Source organism: Mya arenaria, chromosome 16 (assembly GCF_026914265.1).
Source record: "Mya arenaria isolate MELC-2E11 chromosome 16, ASM2691426v1".
NCBI classification, from domain to species: Eukaryota; Metazoa; Mollusca; class Bivalvia; order Myida; family Myidae; genus Mya; species Mya arenaria.
In genome coordinates, this window is record NC_069137.1 from 1555651 (window position 1) to 1571301 (window position 15651).

Sequence of the window (15651 nt, forward strand, 5' to 3'; positions counted from 1 at the left end):
CTTTCATTCATTTGATGTTTTTATGAAGAATTTGCATGTTTTTTCTAGGAGATGAAAATTTCATGAAATGCAAAATGTTCATATTCCATTTTTATTTTCAAAGATTTGACTCATTGTGTCAAGTCCATGAAACTGGCGTTCACACAAGATTTGAAAACAAATAAAATCTTCATATTGATAATTATGAGACAATCTGTGGCTATTTGGCATGACAAAAAATAAAGTGAAACATCAATGAGTTGTGATGGTTTACATTTGGACATTTTTTCAAGTTGATCTACAAATGGACGAATACTCTATTCATATTGGATGATTTACTTGCAGTGTGTTGTAAATACTTAGTCTCAAAACATATTAACCATTCTCTCAGTTTTGATTTACAAATGATAGAGCACAACACGAACACAGTGCTTAAAATTATGATTTATTTGACAACTTTTCAATTTTTTCAAAATTTTTGACTTTGGATTTTCACCATAGCGCATTCGTTTTTTAGCTATATACTTACCAAAGCGCATTTGCGTTTAAGCGATGTAGTTTTTTCACGCTGAGTACCCCCCTTATGAAACTTTTTTTTACATTGAATTTAGAACGATTTATTTGAATCTCAAAATTAAGCACACAAAGTGACGATGTACAAATATTTTGGGATGACGAGATTTTGGCTCGCTCGCCCGACCAAACTAAAAGACTTATAGATATACTTTAAGTCTTTCAGTTGGGCTGGGCGAGGTAACCAAAAAGCTCGTCACCCTAAATTATTTGTACATCGTCACCTGGTTTGCTTAAATTTGTGAGTCGATTTGTCATAAAAAGAGTAAAATGTATGATAAGATGCTTAGCATCTTCAAATAATTTGACATTCATCTTTTGGTTTGACAAATAATAAGAGTGAAATGTATGATAAATTGCTTAGCATCTTCAAATAATTTGACGTTCATCTTTTGGTTTGACAAATAATAGAGTGAAATGTATGAGAAATGCTAAATGTCATGAATCGATTTGACACTTAGCATTTGGTTTGACAAATGAAAAAATGATTTATTCATTCGCGACGATTTCTTAATTTTCACAAATGAATGGTATCTCATTCTATTTTCTGTCAAATAAACCTTGATGATCTGCATGTTTTTTCCAGGAGATGAAAATTTCATGAAATGCAAAATGTTCATATTCAATTTTTATTCTCAAAGATTTTACTCATTGTGTACAAAAATAATGAAACTGGTGTTCACACAAGATTTGAAAACAAATAAAATCGTCATATTGCTTTCATTCATTTGATGTTTTTATGAAGAATTTGCATGTTTTTTCTAGGAGATGAAAATTTCATGAAATGCAAAATGTTAATATTCAATTTACATTCTCAAAGATTTTACTCATTGTTTCATGTCAATGAAACTGGCGTTCACACAAGATTTGAAAACAAATAAAATCTTCATATTGATAATTATGAGACAATCTGTGGCTATTTGGCATGACAAAAAATAAAGTGAAACATCAATGAGTTGTGATGGTTTACATTTGGACATTTTTTCAAATTGATCTACAAATGGACGAATACTCTATTCATATTGGATGATTTACTTGCAGTGTGTTGTAAATACTTAGTCTCAAAACATATTAACCATTCTCTCAGTTTTGATTTACAAATGATAGATCACAACACAAACACAGTGCTTAAAATTATGATTTATTTGACAACTTTTCAAATTTTTCAAAATTTTTGACTTTGGATTTTCACCATAGCGCATTCGTTTTTTAGCTATATACTTACCAAAGCGCATTTGCGTTTAAGCGATGTAGTTTTTTCACGCTGAGTACCCCCCTTATGAAACTTTTTTTTACATTGAATTTAGAACGATTTATTTGAATCTCAAAATTAAGCACACAAAGTGACGATGTACAAATATTTTGGGATGACGAGATTTTGGCTCGTTCGCCCGACCAAACTAAAAGACTTATAGATATACTTTAAGTCTTTCAGTTGGGCTGGGCGAGGTAACCAAAAAGCTCGTCACCCTAAATTATTTGTACATCGTCACCTGGTTTGCTTAAATTTGTGAGTCGATTTGTCATAATAAGAGTGAAATGTATGATAAACTGCTTAGCATCTTCAAATAATTTGACGTTCATCTTTGGTTTGACAAATAATAGAGTGAAATGTATGATAAACTGCTTAGCATCTTCAAATAATTTGACGTTCATCTTTTGGTTTGACAAATAATAGAGTGAAATGTATGAGAAATGCTAAATATCATGAATCGATTTAACACTTAGCATTTGGTTTGACAAATAATAAAGTGAACTGTTTGATAAATGCTCAGTATCATGAATCGCTTTGATATTCATCAATTCGTTTTACTAATGAAAAAATGATTTATTCATTCGCGACGATTTCTTAATTTTCACAAATGAATGGTATCTCATTCTATTTTCTGTCAAATAAACCTTGATGATCTGCATGTTTTTTCCAGGAGATGAAAATTTCATGAAATGCAAAATGTTCATATTCCATTTTTATTCTCAAAGATTTTACTCATTGTGTCAAGTCCATGAAACTGGCGTTCACACAAGATTTGAAAACAAATAAAATCTTCATATTGATAATTATGAGACAATCTGTGGCTATTTGGCATGACAAAAAATAAAGTGAAACATCAATGAGTTGTGATGGTTTACATTTGGACATTTTTTCAAGTTGATCTACAAATGGACGAATACTCTATTCATATTGGATGATTTACTTGCAGTGTGTTGTAAATACTTAGTCTCAAAACATATTAACCATTCTCTCAGTTTTGATTTACAAATGATAGAGCATAAAACAAACACAGTGCTTAAAATTATGATTTATTTGACAACTTTTCAAATTTTTCAAAATTTTTGACTTTGGATTTTCACCATAGCGCATTCGTTTTTTAGCTATATACTTACCAAAGCGCATTTGCGTTTAAGCGATGTAGTTTTTTCACGCTGAGTACCCCCCTTATGAAACTTTTTTTTACATTGAATTTAGAACGATTTATTTGAATCTCAAAATTAAGCACACAAAGTGACGATGTACAAATATTTTGGGATGACGAGAATTTGGCTCGCTCGCCCGACCAAACTAAAAGACTTATAGATATACTTTAAGTCTTTCAGTTGGGCTGGGCGAGGTAACCAAAAAGCTCGTCACCCTAAATTATTTGTACATCGTCACCTGGTTTGCTTAAATTTGTGAGTCGATTTGTCATAAAAAGAGTAAAATGTATGATAAGATGCTTAGCATCTTCAAATAATTTGACATTCATCTTTTGGTTTGACAAATAATAAGAGTGAAATGTATGATAAACTGCTTAGCATCTTCAAATAATTTGACATTCATCTTTTGGTTTGACAAATAATAATAGTGAAATGTATGATAAACTGCATAGCATCTGTAAATAATTTGACATTCATCTTTTGTTTTGACAAATAATAGAGTGAAATGTATGACAAATGCTCAGTGTCATGAATCGATTTGTCACTTAGTATTTGGTTAGACAATAAATAAAGAGCAATAAATGATATATGTTCAGTGTCATTATTCGATTTTACATTCATCATTTGGAATGTCAAATAATAGAGTGAAATGTATGACAAATGCTAAAGTGTCACATTGGTGTGAAATAAATTATGATATGAATTATGTTTGTTTTTTCAAAAAGTATTTAACAGAAATGGTATGTAAGGCTAGTGCAATTGCTTTTGATTGTCAATTGTAATCAAAATGACACAAAAAAGAGGATATTGCTTTACAATGAACGATTACAACGAAGATGATTTAAAAAAACTAAAAGATATTAAATGTAAATATATCATCATTTGCAAAGTAATTGGAGATAATGAAGTACGGTTACGAGGTTATATTTACTACCAGGGAAGCGGAAAAACCTTCACTGGCGTCAAAAGAGATGTAGGAGATAAAGCACATATCGAACCAGCGGAGGAAACACCAGTGAAGAGCAAAATGCATTGTAGCAATGGAGGATTAGTGATATTTGAAAATAGTAAATTACCTCAAAGGGAAAAGAGACAAAATGAAGTTCGCACGTCCGAGGTGAAAACAAATGTAAAATCGTTGAAGCCTAAGTTCGATGATGATAAATATGTGTGTGCTACCAAAGCTAAACAAGACTTTTTCCTTTCTGTGACAGACCTTTTAAAAGTACCATTCGTCAAGTCCGCGACACAAAAACTATACAATCGAGATGATATACAGGGAATAGTGAGTAAGAAATATGGTTCTGATGACCCGACCGAGATCTTGAAAATATTAAAGCATAAACGAGAAAAACGCATCGCTATCCGCCAAGCTAAATCACAACAGAGACAAGAACAGAGACATTCACATCTGAGATATCTTTTATCTCAGAGTGGCCTCGAGCTCCGAGACGACAGTACTCTCTGTCAGAGGTATATCAGAGGGGAAATCAAAGAACAAACTCCAGAATGGATTGTCAATCGTATGTGTCAATTGAAGTATCTGTACCAATATCTCGATATGAAAAAAGCATATAAAGAATCACGGAAGCTTAAGGCTGAACAACCTGACTATCCTCAATCAATCAGTCAACTCGCAGAGCACATTGCTCTACGCAAAGTAGGAGGTTCATACCCTGATAAATTTCCATGGCTTTGATATTATTCACAAATCTGTTGTTTTTCCATTGTTTGTGATTTTCAAACATAATAAACCAATAAACCTGATATTTCGGTTTCGTCTCATTATCAGATGATGAAGAGAGAAAAATAACACTATATATATGGCTATAAACAGAACGTATCATTTGTTACAATGGAGTATTCTTTCAAACAAGTATCGATTCCAAAACATCAAGAATATGATAATTTCACTGCTCGATTAGCAACATATAGTGCTTGGTCGATCGATTTCATTGATCCAGTTGACTTGGCAAAAGCAGGATTGTTTTTTACCGGTTTTCGTGATGAAGTAACTTGTTATTTTTGCGGAAATCATTTACACTCGTGGGAGCGAGGAGAAGTCCCAGAAAATGAACATGCACGTTTTTTCCCCAATTGTAAGTTAACACATAACATGGAATCTGAAGATCTTATTAACGAAGAAGATGACGATGCATATGATCCTGATCCCTTTTACAGACAATTTTTCAGCGAGTCAGCACGACTCGAAACGTATAGAGATTGGAAATCTGTGATAAGTCAAGAAGAGTTGGCAAAAAATGGATTCATTTACCAACACACTGGGGATCGCGTTCAGTGTGTGTTTTGTCGAAAATGTTTTTCTGACTGGAAGCCAGAAGACCGAATCCCAAATGTTCATTATCGTTTCAGCCCCGAATGTCCCTTTGCTGCTGGATTTGAAACAAGAAATGTACCTCTGGTATGCATTTCAGAACAACAAAATATTGACAAAATCCTACTTGAATTTGGGTTTCGCATCGAGGATATTAGTAACGCCAAACTGATCTTTCGCAGAACATACGGCAGTGATAAGGGTTATGAAATCAATGACATTTGTAACATTTTGCTCGAAACGAATGTAAAGCACGAACCATCTGAAAACCATGAGCAAGACAAAAACCTTGATGAACGAAGACAGTGCAAAATTTGTTTTGACGGTCTCGTAGACATGGTACTTTTGCCTTGTGGGCATCTGTTTTGCTGCAGAGTGTGTGCCAACATCCTGTCAAATTGTTCCATATGTCGGAAGAAAATCACAGGCAGAGTACAGGCTCTATTGTGATGGCATTAAATGGCTACATCGGATGGGACCAAACCACAGTCAACTGCGCGTTTACACAGAGCAAACTGTGAAGTTTTGTTTTGATGTTTGAAAAATGAAAATGGAAATGGAATGGACTTGGGGAAATAGGCTGATAGAAAAGGCCCCCCCCCCCTTGTTGAAAATCCCCCCCCCTTATTTTCACCCCCGTTTTCTGTATTCCATTATTTGTGGTGGCTACAAAGAACTCATGCACACATACAAACACACAAACATACATTATGACAGCCGATACAGCCGATACAGATCCAAACATGTCAAACATGTCAAACATGTTAAACACGTCAAAATATTCGTATGATAAGAGATTCGGAAAACGTTTTCGATGTTGTGAGTGGTGTGGTGGATACAGTAACATTGACTATCTCTTACTCGTTATGAAAAACTGTGTGTTCGAACATTCCGCGTGTCCAAGCTGTTTCGATAAATACAATGGCTCTTGTCCTGCTTGTTGGTTGAACCATCCAGTTGCGTTAGCACACATTAAGGAAAGGAAACGATACTACAAGAAATTGGGTAAAATAGAAACTTACGACTGGTTATTGAGAGAGATGAGGCATGATTACCTCGCCACCATTAAGAAAAGCACAAGGGAAAAGTTCAAAAGTGACGTGTTGATGTTCGCCTTTTTGTAATGCAAAGTTCAAAAGGGTATAAAAGCAAAAGACTGCAAAACATTGCAAAATACTGCAAAGCCAAACTGCAAAGAGATCATGGCAAAGCTAATCAAATGTTTAATGTCAGATGAAAATGAATCCAATCACCACCGATATTGGCTTAAACATGAAAACAAGGGTACCCCCTTTTCATGCCATGATTTTTTCGATATGTACCTCTGCAATTTCTGTATCGATAACTGCCAGTGCGACGACTGTAAATTGTACAGACAGAAGATGGATTTGAATGATTCCAATGCCATGAACTGTGAGATGGATGAGCTGGCTAACACCGTAAAAACACAGAAATCAGACAACAGCAATACCTTACCGCAACAAACCGAATCGATGAGTGTTGATATGTTGGATAAGGAAATGTTCATGAATTATTATGAAATGTTCAAACCGCAGATGGATTTAAACGATTCCAGTTCCAATGCGGGAATGAAAAGAAAAGTGGAAAATGGTGAGATGGATAACATTGTAAAAAGACAGAAAATAGAATACAGCAATACCTCCCCCCAGCAAACCGAATCGATGAGAGTTGGTATGTTTGACAAGGACAATGACTGTATGGATCTTGTCCTTTCAGATGATGACGATATCGAGAATGGGAATTTTAGCGATGATCTTGAAAATTCTTCGCCGGCTTCCCCTTTGGATCATGATAAAGTTGCGAAAATACTTGAACAAATATACAATATTCAGGAGTCAAAATATGAGGCAGACCAGATCAGGAGGTGCGTTGAAATGTACAGAGAGATCAAGTATTGTGAGACGGAAGAAGCGAGGACAGCACTGAGACACAGACGATTATGTTCAAACGATTATGCTGAACCTGAGATTCTAGACGATTTTCTGTTGAAACACATAGGCTATATGTGGGAAACGATAAAACCGTATTTATGAACAATGAACCTGGGGACTCTGAGTATCATGACTTTGGAGACATTTAGTGTGTTATGATGTTTCAAGTTTTTGTAGATAACGATTCAATTGTAAAATAAACATGAAAAAATGAAATATTCTTTGTCTTGTGTTTTCGTAAATGTGTAAAACGCAGCAAATATAGACAATAGTTTATTGTGTCACCAACGGTTAAGACTTGCCATGTTACTGTTGTCAAAACATTTGAATTACATAAACTGAATGAAATTGACTTGACACTATATTAGTGAAATATTTTTGAACCTCTTAAATAAAGTATGGCTCACAACAACGGTAAAAAAAACTCAAAATGTATTTCGTATGATAAGAGACTCGGAAAACGTTTCAGAGCTTGTCATTGGTGCGGTGGCTACAGTAACATTGACTATCGCTTGCTCGTTATGAAACAATGTGCATTCGAACATTCCGCGTGTCCAAGCTGTTTTGATAAATACAACGGCTTTTGTCCCGCTTGTTGGATAAACCACCCGGCACAAAAAATGAATAGAAGAAACATAAAACGTTACTACAAAAGATTGGGTAACTCAGAAGGAAAAGATTATCTGGCCAGAATCAAGCAAAGCGCAAGAAAACAGTTTAAGCACAACGTTCTGAGATTTGCGTTTCTAAGACTAAGGATAACATAAAATAAACATAAAAAACGAATGCTTTGAAATTGCTTTTTATTGAACTTCGTAATATTCACTTGTAAGTGGCAGAAGTAAAGTAATTCATGAAAAATCTTGAGTGTTTTCGTTGAATAGTTCCATACAGGCAGCTTCGTCTAAGGATTGTAGGTTGTCTGTTTGAGATTTCAAGCGCAAAACTTCGTCTTCCAATGCAGTGTTATTTTGCTTAAGCTGATTGTTTTCCGCAGTCAGCTGTGACAGATTCAATGTCAAGCGTGTAACTTCGTCCTGCAATAGTTGACTATCGTCCGTATTCGAGTTGTGCACATGAGTTTGCTTATACCGATCGTTCTCTCTGATCAACCTGAACACCTTTTGCTGTAGTGCGCCACATTTCTTGCGATACTCGGTCGTTTCCAGTTTGTTTTGCAGAAATGTTTTTTCGATATTGTCAAGTATCGAGACGATTTCTTTGAACGTAGACTCGTGCTTGTTATCACCCATACATAGTCTCGCTACGAAGCCGGTAATTTGTAAATTAAGGTTGCTTATGTCCGTCATGTTTGTATTGTGAGCTAGTTCACTGTAAGTGTTATATATCGTGGAAAGAAAACACAAAAAAAGTGAATTACTTTGTTATGATATAATGACTGTTGTTAAGATTAGTGTCATACACACTCTCAAACAATTATGTCGAGCCAATCAGCCACTCATTCTGATGATGATTATTTCGAGCGTGTTGTAATCGAATACTGTAACGGTGATTGTTCTGATGATGATTCTGCTGGTGATTCTTTCAAGGAAATTGAAGCCGAATATGAAGATACATATACGTATTATGACATATTGAATCGTGTACAGGATGCTTTAGCAGGCATGGACAAAGGTAAACTTATAGAAAAGTATGAAGGTGGATATATATTCAGCAATGGTAGAAGTGTAGATATCAAATACATGGACAAAGGACAGTCGTACGTAGTATCTGATTTGTTTAGAAGTCGCAAGGAACACATTACCTACGAGATCATTGAACTCAAATATGGGAGTTTCGACAACACGAAATATGAAAGTAAAGAGTTTGATCCACCAGTAGTGATAGTTTTCAGTAATGATGTTCCATGTTTGAAGAAATTTCCAACGTATCGATGGTGCGTGTGGAATATTATAGACAATAGACTGAAAAGTTATGATCGAGAAATGTGTCAATGCAAATGTTGTAGAAATTCTTCCACATCAACACCGAAAAAAGAAAAGATAAAACACTAAAGAAATTTTAAAGATAAATGTCTTTACGAGATGTTTATTTCCTGAAAATTAAAATAACAATTACTAATATAACTACTCTGTCCCCATCTCCGTCTTTAGTCTCCACTCAATAGATAGTTGGAGACAACGCATTATTTTTTTCATATTATAAGGCTTGAAATTTGTTACTTGTCATACACATTCTCAAACAATTATGTCCAGTCAAGCATCGACACAGCAAACAACGCCTTGTGAGAACACCAGTGAAAACGAGCAAAAAAGCGAATCTTGTTCTCAGCAACCCATGAATGATATCAATGAATATGAAAAAATGATGGAGATGGCAGAAGATTATTTGCGAGATGCTGAAGAACAAAAATCGAGCGAAATCGAATCCATGCAAGATGACAACCCAGACGGGGCAGTTTGTTATATGAGAAATTGCTGCGTTTGTGACGGTTACTGTTATGATAGTGATAATTTTGAAGACATTGAGACCGTAGACGAGGAAGTAAAAATTGACGAAATTGAACCAAGTATTTTTGTGAGCGAAAACAAGAATTGACATTAGTTTTCAATTCGCTCAAACATTTATGATACTTCATTAAGTGCTTTGCGAATGAAAAGGTTCAAACAATTGTTTTGATGTTTTAACTTTGAATAAATGCGTTGAAATGCAATTTGATTGTTTGTTTTATATCGATTGAAAAATAGAAGCATAGTAACATAGTAGCAAGCACTGTACCTAGCATTGTAGATTGCATGGTCCATGGCTTAAAATAATGCAATGAGTGGAACGAATATAGTTCATATATAAACTTATCTTTTCTTCTCATGTCATACTTGTCAAAACCTACTGATCTAGTATATATACAAATTATGGGAATCAAGAAAATCATCAAAACGTGTTTGAAGAAGTTGCTCAGAAGGTCTGATGCAAAACAGAAAAACATGGACAGTGTGCAATTGAATGCAAACATCAATATGGCAATTGAAATCCACACGTGTCCGAAACTATATCCGTGTTTGATTTGTTTCAAAAACGGAGAGGCTGAACAGAAAGCAGAACAGAGAGCCCCAAGCCATCAGTGCCCTGAACTGTACCCCTGTTTGGTGTGTTTGGTGCAAGAAGACTCGTCGAGTGTTGACAAAACTTACAAAGTTGTTGAAAAGCTCAGTAGCAGAGACTTAGAGAGAAATGAGAATCACGAAGCACTTCGCCAATTCTTCGCCAGGCGTGGGAGACAGTTTGTGCCAAAACGTTGTTAACAATAAATTGAGTGATGAACAGACAATGATTAGTAACAAAATAAAATGTATGAACTGTTCGTGTTTTATTGTGTTTATCTATAGTAATCTAGTTGGAATCACTTAAGCTTCAAGAACAACTATGCTTGCTCATAGTTATCAAACGAGTAATGGTCATATAGTCATATATATATGTGCAAATCGCTATGCATAACTCCTCAAAGATACACAGAATGTATCGTAAAATGCTACAAAGTACGATACTTAAGCAAAATAAAACATGAAATAAAGTAAAACAATCACAGAATAATGTTACGATTTTCGGTACAAGCTATACTGAGCTGATTATTATAAGGGAAAGTGTTGTCTGTCGTATTCACTTGGATACGGTTGAACCATGTAAACAATACTCTTTGTGTGTAAAATTTGGGATATTTTCTGTGTTTGAAGGTACGACCTTGGTAGTTATAGTTTCTATAATGTGTTCGCGATTGAATCAAGCCGGGTTTATGCATATACAAGAGATATAAATGATTTTACGAGGTTTTAAACATTTCCAATTTCAGAAAATATTTCTACTTTCGATTTCGTTTTTCTGAAAATGAACAAACTTTTTTTTCCCTATTGTTTAATTTCATAAAACGATACATAATACATGATTAAGATAATTTTAAATTATTTTTAATGAGTGTATTTTCTTTATTTTCGTAAAAGTTTAAAAATAAATAAATAATGCAATTCATGGAATGATATGACGTGATATGTATGACGTCATATTGCAGAGTTCTCGCTGTGCGCTGGTCGGCCATCTTGAAAAATAAATTGTGAAGGTCGTATTTCCAGCTTTCCTGCGGTAAGTATGACATGCATGCTTAAAAGTTTTATGAGAAATTGTGTCTAAATATATGATGTATCATATTACCAGCAAGTTTTGTCGATGTGTGCATTGAATTACGTAAAAACTTATGTCAAAAGAAATTGCTCCCAGCTCGTTTTAGAATGTTTCGAACATTCTCGAAGCCGATTTTAGAAACTTTAATTCTCGGCTAGATATGTTGAAAAACATAGTAAGCGGTGTTAATTCATATCTCTTGTCTTGTTTATGTCATATTTTGAATGATTTTAACTTTGTTTAGGGACCAAACTGACAGAAATAAGAAATGACAAATCATGCAAGATTGATAAATATCTTCTTCTATTTCTTTGTTTGAAAAATATGTTGAATTTTTTTTTTTAAACCAGAGACGGCAGTTCAGATGCAGTCGTCCTGTGTGTCAGAAAGATGGTGATCAAAATGGTTGAAGGCAGTACCCAAGAAAGTACATTTACAAGTAAGTAAAATCACTGAAAATTAATTCCATGAATTGAACTGTCATATCATAATCTCAGTGCTTAGTCTGTTTGGAAATATGCTTGGAATAATTTTTATAAACTGATAATTTATCTAATAACAGACACTGTGTTTGATTTATTACATTGAACTGCTATTAGATAAATTTTCAGTTTGTGTTTGATATCTACCAATGCCATAAATGCATAATTTTGTTCCTGTTGTGAATGATAAGAAATGTTGGGAACATAATACCTTCTGCATGTGAACAGTTTTTCTGTTTCTGTTTGTATGTAGGAAGTATTTTGTTTTCAGGATTATTTCAACATTGTTGATGTGGATGAAATGTGCACTTTTAATGGAATGAAAAAAGTAAAAAACTGACAAGCAATATGTGCAGTTTTGTTAATAAAATGTTTTGTTTCAGAGTTGTGAGGAGTAACCTAGCCTATATAACCTGAAGCTCACCCAATATGCAGTGTGTTCTGCTTTGTCAATAACAAGTAAGTAATTTCACCAAATTTCATCAGAAACAAATCTCAAATTTACAATGAACAGTAAAGTTAACTCATCTTGGTACTTTAAATACTGAAACACTGAACCAACATGATTTGATTTTGCTCTTTTAACTTATTTCACATTATGGCAGCAAAATTACAGCTATGTGTCAGATTCGTGACATTTAGCATTTGTCATACATTTCACTCATTCAGTTGTCAAACCAAATGCTAAGTGTCAAATCGATTCATGATATTTAGCATGTGTCATACATTTCACTATATTATTTGTCAAACCGAAAGATGAATGTCAAATTATTTACACATGCTTAGCAGTTTATCATACATTTCACTTTATTATTTGTCAAACCAAAAGATGAATGTCAAATTATTTGAAGATGCTAAGCATCTTATCATACATTTTACTCTTTTTATGACAAATCGACTCACAAATTTAAGCAAACCAGGTGACGATGTACAAATAATTTAGGGTGACGAGCTTTTTGGTTACCTCGCCCAGCCCAACTGAAAGACTTAAAGTATATCTATAAGTCTTTTAGTTTGGTCGGGCGAGCGAGCCAAAATCTCGTCATCCCAAAATATTTGTACATCGTCACTTTGTGTGCTTAATTTTGAGATTCAAATAAATCGTTCTAAATTCAATGTAAAAAAAAGTTTCATAAGGGGGGTACTCAGTGTGAAAAAACTACATCGCTTAAACGCAAATGCGCTTTGGTAGGTATATAGCTAAAAAACGAATGCGCTATGGTGAAAATCCAAAGTCAAAAATTTTGAAAAAAAATGAAAAGTTGTCAAAAAAATCATAATTTTAAGCACGTTGTTAGTGTACTGCTCTGTCATTTGTAAATCAAAACTGAGAGAATGGTTAATATGTTTTGAGACTAAGCATTTACAACTCACTGCAAATATTCTTTGGTGGTCAAAGACTTAATAGAAGTTAATTAGCCAGTGTTCATATTTAGTAAATGAAAATTAGTGAGTTAAAGCTTATATTGTTAAGTTTTATTGTATATCATCTGGCAGGGAAAACAAGATCATTTAAGATTCATGTTTTTGGTGGCAAACAAATTGAACAAGTATTGTTCTTATTTTACTCATTGATGTTTTCATTTTTCAACAGAAATGTTTTGTTTTTTCAGCTTTGTATGGCTGGTCTGACCTAAGTGGAAGTTGTTCGTTTAAATGGTTTCGGGACATTGAAGTAAAACAACACGAGGTAAAATACAAAGTGCTTATTTATTTTTTAACTTGTTTATCCAGTAGTATATGATAAACAGTTTTTGAACTTGTTCATCCAGTATTATATGGTACATACAACAATAATGTAGAATATTAAATCACTGAGTTGCGGCTTCTCTGAACAAACATCTGTTCACTTTATGTCCACAGTTTTTTGAGAAACAAACAGGGCATCTGTTTTCCCAGTTTGTAGATTTTCTCGTTTTGCAGAATGTCCCACCAAGAGTGAAGGGCTGCCTGTTTGCTTCAGATTCCCAGTCCTCCTCGCTGATGATTTCTGAAGTCCTTACGCAGTCACCCCAGTCTTCAACCTCAGTTTGTACAGGTGATAATGTTTTTGAACCATAGTTCATTGTCATGTCATTGGAGTTGTTCAGCTGCTCCAGTTCTGACTGTAACTCTGTTTTGAGTACAGCAAGTCTAGCCTCAAGAATGGCAATTCTCTTAATTTTGCGATTAAGTCTCTCCATTGTACAGATCATAAATTGCTGTAGTTTTCAAGTTTTGTAATGATATTAAGTATGCGTTACATATTAAATATGCACAAAAATAATGCATTCGATCTGCATTTCACAAGTGTAAAACATCACAAATGAATGGTATTTCAATCTACTTTTTTGTCAAACCATATGACATTATTTGTTCATGACATTTAGAAATAGTCATACAATGCAAATTCTTCTAGTACACAATCGCAAATAAATAATTCTTTCAGTTGTCAAACCAAATGCTAAGTGTCAAATCGATTCATGACACTGAGCATTTATCAAACATTTCACTCTATTATTTGTCAAACCAAAAGATGAACGTCAAATTATTTACAGATGCTAAGCAGTTTATCATACATTTCACTTTATTATTTGTCAAACCAAAAGATGAATGTCAAATTATTTGAAGATGCTAAGCATCTTATCATACATTTTACTCTTTTTATGACAAATCGACTCACAAATTTAAGCAAACCAGGTGACGATGTACAAATAATTTAGGGTGACGAACTTTTTGGTTACCTCGCCCAGCCCAACTGAAAGACTTAAAGTATATCTATAAGTCTTTTAGTTTGGTCGGGCGAGCGAGCCAAAATCTCGTCATCCCAAAATATTTGTACATCGTCACTTTGTGTGCTTAATTTTGAGATTCAAATAAATCGTTCTAAATTCAATGTAAAAAAAAGTTTCATAAGGGGGGTACTCAGCGTGAAAAAACTACATCGCTTAAACGCAAATGCGCTTTGGTAAGTATATAGCTAAAAAACGAATGCGCTATGGTGAAAATCCAAAGTCAAAAATTTTGAAAAAATTGAAAAGTTGTCAAAAAAATCATAATTTTAAGCACGTTGTTAGTGTACTGCTCTGTCATTTGTAAATCAAAACTGAGAGAATGGTTAATATGTTTTGAAATTAAGCATTTATCATTTCTGTAAAAATCCAATGTTATAAATGAAACCAAAATTTACCAGAGTAAACATTAATGTGCTATTGTATGTAAGAATGTTTCGTCTTTTACACGTTTCATTTCATTTTTTCAGATGAGATGCCATACACAGGGGATCCGACAGAAGACAGCAGACAGAATTCGTCGATTTATTTGAAATGTCATTGTTTATTTGAAAAAAGATACCTATCCACACTTGTTCGTTTTAAAATATTGTTTGTATTATATGTGCTTTGTACCGTTGCTTTTTGTTTATCAGTAATTCTCCAACACTTGTATTTCGTGTTTTACATGAACATTGAAAATTTATCATACAGTAAATCATTTCAAAAAATAAAAATCAAATGGAGAAATACTGATTTATCTGTTTGCTTTTAATGTTTGTGCTGTCTTGCTTACCCCAGTAACGCGGGTCTTGTTTGCTATTGTGAGTACTGTTGTTATTTTTTTTGGCCATCCAAAGTATTGTTCACGAAAGATAACACATTTTTTTCATAAAATTGGTTACATTTTGGTCTGTCGATTTTTTTCATTGAAACCACAGTCAAACGGTTTTTCACTATATTTTTTTATGAGAAACAGCCAGACTTGGTCACGGCTGAAACCGAGGAACATTTGTGATTGAACAAAATTT

At 33.9% G+C, this 15651-nt stretch overlaps 1 long non-coding RNA gene across 1 annotated transcript; it reads left to right on the plus strand.

Annotated features, from left to right (window-relative positions):
* Positions 1-10715: 10715 nt before the first annotated feature.
* Positions 10716-15212, plus strand: LOC128222362 (uncharacterized). The gene is made up of 7 exons (XR_008259131.1): positions 10716-10946; positions 11279-11349; positions 11739-11827; positions 12254-12329; positions 13484-13560; positions 13794-13908; positions 15112-15212. It is a non-coding gene; the product is annotated as an uncharacterized LOC128222362 (long non-coding RNA).
* Positions 15213-15651: the final 439 nt, after the last annotated feature.